We start from the raw sequence: 7513 nt of genomic DNA, 5'->3' as shown, positions 1-7513 counted from the left end.
ACCAAATGAAGAAAATTAGATATAAAAACTTACCAAAACGCTCATATCTTCTAACGCATTGTATTTTAGAAGATTTCAGAGAAGATTTCCCAGAAATCTTCCAAAGTCTGATCCAGATCTGCAAAACATGCATATCCAAATCCAGATCTAAAAAACCAACATATCCAAAATGTTCAAATGGCTTAAAACAGAGAAAAAATGAGTGGAAAATTAGATAGATTTACCTTTGTCGAACACACATAAATACATATCTAAAATTTATAGATATACTATTAAAGAAGTGGAAGATGATAACCATGTGACTAAAACCTCCAAAACAAGATAAATTACTAAAAAACATGAGACAAAAATGAGAAATTGATATAAAGTTTAGTGTTTTCAAGTTCAAAGAGATTAAAAAGAGGTATACTGAAAACAATTCAGTTTTACTATATTTTAATTTATATCACTTCCAAATGTTTATAGTTACGTGATTTCAATTTTTTCCTCAGCAAAATCTTTTTTTTTATAAAATTTATAAATTATTTTTAATATCTACTTTACGAGAAGACTTCTTTGGAGTCTTCCACAATACTTACGGAATCTCAGAAGACTTACAAAAACTCAGAAGACTTTATGGGGTTATTTCGTAAAAATAATTTCTGGTTTTTTGTTTGATCATAAGAGGCTATTTGTAATTTCACTAATCTTTTGGGTTAATTTTGTATTTGATTTAAGTTAAGGTATATTTTTTTGTTTAGAATTAATTTTTTGGTCATATTTAGCAATCTCCCCTTAATTATTTGTATCTAGTGCAAGTTTTAAAATATTTTAATATTTTTAATTTTTAAAAACATTATGTGTAAATTTTAAACTAAAAAAATTGAAATATTTATGAGATAAAAAATTTTAAAAATTAAAACGATAAATGACAAAATACTTCAAAATGCAAATAAAAATATGAAATGTCAAAAATATTAGCTATATTAAAATTATTTTAATTTCAAACTATATTTACGAAAACAGATATCTTGTAGATATATCTTCCAAATTTTCTGGAAACTTTCTCATTCATATCAAAGTTTCAAAGAAAATAAAAGAGAAACTTTCTAATTCGTAATTTACATGTTTTTTATTTACTACGGGACTTCAACTACCTCAATTCGATCGCCGGACTCTCCTTAATTGGAGCAGAGCAGTCACTGCAATAACTTACTTCACAATGGTTTGGGTTCTTTCTCTCTGTGAGCAGCCAACAAAGACCAACAACTATCTTTTACGTGCCCCTTTCTATGCCTTCGATTTCTGGCTCCCTATTTTCTGTATTGAATGCTCTTGGCATTATAGCTTTTCCCTTCAGAGGTCATAACTTAGTTCTTGAAATTCAGGTGAAGAATTTATACAGTTTTTTTTTTGTTTATATATATATTATTGAATTTGTGTTGAGTATTTAATCTTTTTGTAGTGGACGACGATTCCATCAACGTTTAAACATCCAGCTCATGTACCAATGTGGAGAGGAGCTAAAGTTGCTTACTTCTTCATTGCTCTTTGTATCTTTCCCATATCCATCAAAGGCTTTTGGGCTTATGGGAACCTTATAAGTTCCATTTACTCTAATATTCAGTTGGTTAGCTATCATTTTGGTCTATGTGATATAGACTTGATTATAATTTTCTTGGTCTTATGCCTTCAGGAGGTATGCTGGCTGCTCTATATGCATTCCACATTCACGACATTTTTATTAGCGACGGCATTTCTCCTAGTAGTCTTCACTGCTTGAGCAGCTTTTAGATATACTTCATGCCTGCCTTTGACAGGTTTGCGGCTGGCTACACAAGCAGAACCGAAAAGCTGTGTTCAATCTGGGTCAAATCAAGTTTCAGAGTCTTTTCAGTTTTGTTTTGTTTTTTCATTGGCGTTGCTCTCCCTTTCCTGTCCAGCGGTGGACGGAGAGTAACGTACGGGTTCGGGTTCACGTGCCCCGTCTAATTTCTAATATTCTTTAAGAAATACTATAAGGTCTTTAGAAGTGCCCTCAACCCGAAACTAAAAGAAAATGTAGTCAAGGAAATTTTTGTCCCCCCCAATTATATTTGTTTCTAGATCAGCCCCTGTTCCTGTCTAGCCTTGCCAGTTTGCTCGGTGGACTTAGACTCCGGTCACGTTTGCTTATACTTGTTTCATGTGGGTCTTGATCAAGAAACCTGCCAAGTACAGTTTCAGTTGGTATTTCCATTGGGGATTGGGTTTGTTCGGGGTTGCATTCAGCTTGGCCTTCTCCATAGGTGATATATGGAGTATGGTTATTCAAGGACTTAAGCTTAAGTTCTATAGTCATAAGTCATAACTAAGTTAGAAAGCTGATGTTCAAAGTCGGTAATTTCTTCTTGTTATGAAGTTTTTAAAAGGTTTTTTCTTGTATTTGTCTGTATTTTGTCTAGGAGTGTTTAGTTTTGAATTGAAAGAAATGTATGTGTGATATATTCTAATATTCAGTAAGTTTTTAGTGCCTTTGATAACAATTCTTAGTTAAGATTTTTCTAATGTAGTTTTCTATTCTTCACCTTGTTTCACAAATACTTGTAATCACATATATCCATATTTATCAGTGAAAATTAAATCTCATCCGATACCACCATTTTTTTTCCTTCGATACCACCTTTTACTTAGGTGTACGTATTAATATACACCAACATTTTGAATTTCTAAGATAACATATGAACTAAGCATTTAACTCAGCTTAATATTTATTTAGTAGAAATGTAGAATTAATTAGAAACGTTGTTGATGCTACTCACAGAAAAGGACATGAATCTCTTGTTATGAAACATTTGAGCGACGTTTCATTTTATATAAGAGCTACATCTTAAAAAGGTTTATTTTTTACATACAAGTTTTTGAAAGATATGTGTTCTCTATATGTACAATATATAAATTTTCTGAGAGATATACAGTAATTAAAAATTGTACTATAAAATCTGGAAGATTAACTTTTCGTGTTTTGATTTTAGTTGGGAGTAAAAGTAGAGGAGCATAATAATGATTGATGTAGGGATAAGCCGGGAGGATCACAACACACATGCTGCGAGGCAATAATGTGAGAAAACACAAATTTAGGAAACGTCATCATAGTTGTGTAATAATGGACATACTTAAACAAATGTTGGGTTGCTGAATCAGGTTGATCATTATATATAGACAACCTTTGGATCAAGATAGACATTTTTTCGAGGATTTAAGTCTCTTTTTGTCTTTGCAAATGATTCAAATCTCATGATGATGCTAGTTTAATTTGACACTTGAAGGTCAATGACGCCTACTTTTAAGTTTATTAAACATATGATATTATCTCTTTAGAATAAATTCATGGGAAACTATAGAATACTTAACATGCTTGACATTTTATTATTTATTCTTAACATTTTAGTATTTCTAATGATCTTATGGCAGCATGCCACCAGATCCTTAATATATGTTTTCAAACACAATTATTACGAATTAAAGACGCTAAAGGTATGAGAAGAAATGAGAGGACAAAAAAGTGATAATTAAAGGATAGAGAATACTGGTAAATTGATAAGACAATTGACATGAGCTTAAGAGAGTAATATATAACGATCTTATGTGTTTTTCCTTTAATTCGTCAAGAAATTTATTTATAGAATCATAACTTAACCCACAGATACATACACATATAACTGGAACTTTTACTTATTTAACAATATACTAGATGATAATCCGCGCCTTGCGCAAGGCGATTTTTTTTTTTCAAATATGATGTATTTAACTATTATAAACAATATTCATTTTTATCAATAACTTTTTTAGACTTGATTAAAGATGGGCTCAGTTCAGTTTGGATCTTTGCGGATTCAGTTCGTTTCGAATCTTTGCGGGTTCAGTTTAGATTCTAATAACTCATTTATTTATCTTTAAATTAATGTTCATATATACTTTTAGTTTCTAAAAATCTAAAATAAAAATAATATATAACATATAAATCTAAATAATTTTTGCCAAAATACATAAACTTAAAATCCAAATTGATTTAGCTTAAATATTTGGATAAAAATCAATAGACATTTTAAGTATTTTGAATATTGTTTACCTATTTTAAACATGTACTTTATTTTTATATATTTTCAAGTATTTTGGACAACTTAACTTATATATTTTGTTTATTCTTTTAGATATTAGATTTAAAAATAATTAATATATTTAAGTATGTAAATCTGGTTCAAATATACTTAGACACTTGAAATATTTTGGTTCGGATTGGATTCGGTTCCGCTTCTCTAAATACTAAAATTTTGAACCTGTTCGGATATCTAACCAATTTTGGTTAAAGTTAAGTAATATTTTCAGATTGAATTTGGTTCATTTTGGATTCAGATGTTGTCCAACCCTATATCTTTTATTGTAACAAAATTCTAAATGAAAGTGATGATGATTCATATTTATTTTGGGTATGCAACATTTCTTAAATCAAAATACATTCTACTATGTACGTGATCCTTTTATTTAATCATTAAAAATATTCTAGGTCCATTTAAGTAAATGATGGACTCGACTAAAAATGGTTATTATTTCAGATTGTCAAATTTTAAATTATTCTTTGTCAATGTTGTGATGAAGAAAAAAATTATTGTGTAGTCATGGATCTTACACTTACTGAAGTAATCAATTTTTCTTAATTAATATATATGAGATTATAATAATAACAAATTTCTAGAATTTGCAGAAAAAAATTCTAGAATTTGTATGATCATTTATGTCTTGTTATAACAAAACAAATTCATTCATTGGTCACAAAATTTTCAAACTGGTATTTTTAACATTTTTAGTAATTTATAGTCATTTTTTAAATTTCAAAATATAGAATATAAGAAAAATCTAATTTTTTATTATATAGTTGGTGTGATTGTTTAATATTTTTAATAATATAAAATTAAACAAAAATAATAGAGGATACAAAAATTGTTATCAAATCTTTATTATTCATAAACATTAATTGTCATATATATGTTAATCATATTAGGTAATTCCGTAGATTTTATGTAAGGAAAGAATTAAGAATATTTTTTATACACTAATAATCAATTAATTAGTTTAATAAAATTTATATTATATATTTAGATGGACCAATCTATTTTTCTAAGAATTCTAAGAATGATTTTCGTGATGACACATGACTACAAGAAAATGTTGTAATGCTCCAGGATTAATATACAGGGATAACATGGATCCAAATATAAAATTAATTAAGCAGAAATAACCTAATCAACAAAAATTTACATCTTTAGAAATGTATTCTGATTTTAATTTAATATTTTAAAAGTTTATAATAATTTTTAGATTTGTAATGGAAACAAAAATAAATACAAAAAAAAAATTTAGAACCTCTTTAATTTCTTTTTTGGTACATATATATGGATAAAATTAGATTTCTTAAGTTATTAGAATACGAAATTAAACCCCGGACCGTCACACTTATTGTCCTTAGTGTTCGAATGGAAGGTTAGAAAGATGGAGGAACAAGTGTGCCTACCGCATGTTAGTTTGCCAATCAACATTTTTAACCAGTTATAGATCGATCCACTTTATTTCGTAGTGAACCGCATGTGGTTCAGTTTTCTTAACAAAATTGACGAACCACTAGCTACAGTAATCATTTAGCAATTTTGAAGTGTTTCAAGCGGTTCTTCTTTTTTTTTTTTATAAGTGTTTCTTTTTTATTTAAAACATACGTAATTCATCCTATTTTAAAATTCTAATGATTTCAGTCTTGTATATGTCAACAAAATATAGTATTGAATAAAATAAGAATTCAGATAATCTAAAAATTATTCAAACTCAAAAATTTTACAAAGTCTGAATTAGATCTGAAAAACCTGCAATCCAAAAATATTCAAATGACTTCAAAAACAGAAAATAAGTGGAAGATGGGATAGATTTACCTTAAAACACACACACAAAATACATATCTAAAAAAATAAATCTACCTTTAAAAGAGTGGAAGATGAAAACCATGTGATTAAAAACCTACAAAAATAAGATAGAATGGTAAGAAAGACATGAAACAAAAAAAAATGAGAAATTGATGTAAAGTTTGGTGTTTTCAAGTTTAAAGAGATTAAAGAGAGGATGGAAAATTTTAGTTGGGGAAAAATGTAAGAGCCGAGGTTACAAAATGAAGAAAAATATGATATTGTGACTTACCGAAACACTTAGATATGTTATGAAAGATGAGACATGAGAGAATACTACGTCAGAAGACTTCTTCTAGCACATTATATTTTAGATGACTTCCCAGAAATCTTCCAAAGTCTGATCTAGATCTGAAAAACATACATCTCCAAATCCAGATCTGAAAACCATGCATATCAAAAAACGTTCAAACGGCTTAAAAACAGAAAAAATGAATGGAAGATTAGATAGGTCACCTTTACATTACACACAAAAAATACATATATAAGTGGAAGATGAGAACCATCTGATTAAAAACCTGCAAAAAGAAAAAAAATAGTTTGAAGAGAAAGACATGAGACAAAAAATGAAAAAACTCATATAAAATTTGGTGTTTTCAAGTTCAAAGAGATTAGAGAGGGATTGGAGAGTTTTAGTTTGAGAAAAAAGTAAGAACTTTATGCAACAAGAGGTTACCAAATAAAGACAAATTAGACATAAAACCTTACAAAATCGCCATGTTCTGTTATGAAAGATGAGACATGGGAGAAGACTCCGTCAGAATACTTCCAAAATCTGAAAAACGTTCAAAATGGCTTAAAACAGAAAAAAAATGAGTGAAAGATTAGATAGATCTACCTTTGTAGAACACACAAAATACATATCTAAAATTTATAGATATACTATTAAAAGAGTGGAATATGAGAACCATGTGATTAAAAACCTACAAAACAACATAAATTATTGAGAAAGACATGAGACAAAAATGAGAAATTAATATAAAGTTTAGTGTTTTCAAGTTCATAGAGATTAAAGAGAGGTTAGAGAGTTTTGGAGTGAAAAATATTACATTTTTGTTGCAACCATTTGAGAGGAAGAGAGAGAATGTGTATGAAGACAAAAATTTCAATTTAGGTCAAATATTTTGATTCAGAAGACTTTACGGGAAATCTTCTATCCCGTTAATACTATTCATAAGAAGATTTCCTGGAAGTCGTCCAGACCCTGAATATAAACCGTAAACTTAACTAACTAACTAAACCCTTCATTAAACTTAAATTCAACTTAAAAAGTGTTTGATACACATAGAACTAAACACATATTTTTCAAAAAAATGCTAAGTTTCCAAAATTTAACCCTAAAAAAACATACAATACTACAAACATATGTTACCAAACTCGAAACCAAAGAATACTATGACTCACTACATTATTTCATCTATTCTGAAAACAATTCAATTTTATTATATCTTATTTTATATCATTTCCAAATGTTTATAATTACATGATTTTAATTTTTTCCTCAGCAAAATATTTTTCATAAATTTATAAGTTACTTTTAAGAA

At 28.2% G+C, this 7513-nt stretch overlaps 1 long non-coding RNA gene across 1 annotated transcript; it reads left to right on the top strand.

Annotated features, from left to right (window-relative positions):
• The first annotated feature begins 1067 nt into the window (after positions 1-1067).
• Positions 1068-2493, top strand: LOC108847743 (uncharacterized). Its single transcript, XR_008936929.1, has 2 exons — positions 1068-1367; positions 1445-2493. It is a non-coding gene; the product is annotated as an uncharacterized LOC108847743 (long non-coding RNA).
• The last annotated feature ends 5020 nt before the right edge of the window (positions 2494-7513 follow it).

The sequence above is a fragment of the Raphanus sativus genome, chromosome 1, assembly GCF_000801105.2.
Source record: "Raphanus sativus cultivar WK10039 chromosome 1, ASM80110v3, whole genome shotgun sequence".
Classification (NCBI taxonomy): Eukaryota; Viridiplantae; Streptophyta; class Magnoliopsida; order Brassicales; family Brassicaceae; genus Raphanus; species Raphanus sativus.
Note: the sequence above shows the minus strand (reverse complement) of the source record. Positions and strands in the feature narration are given on the sequence as shown.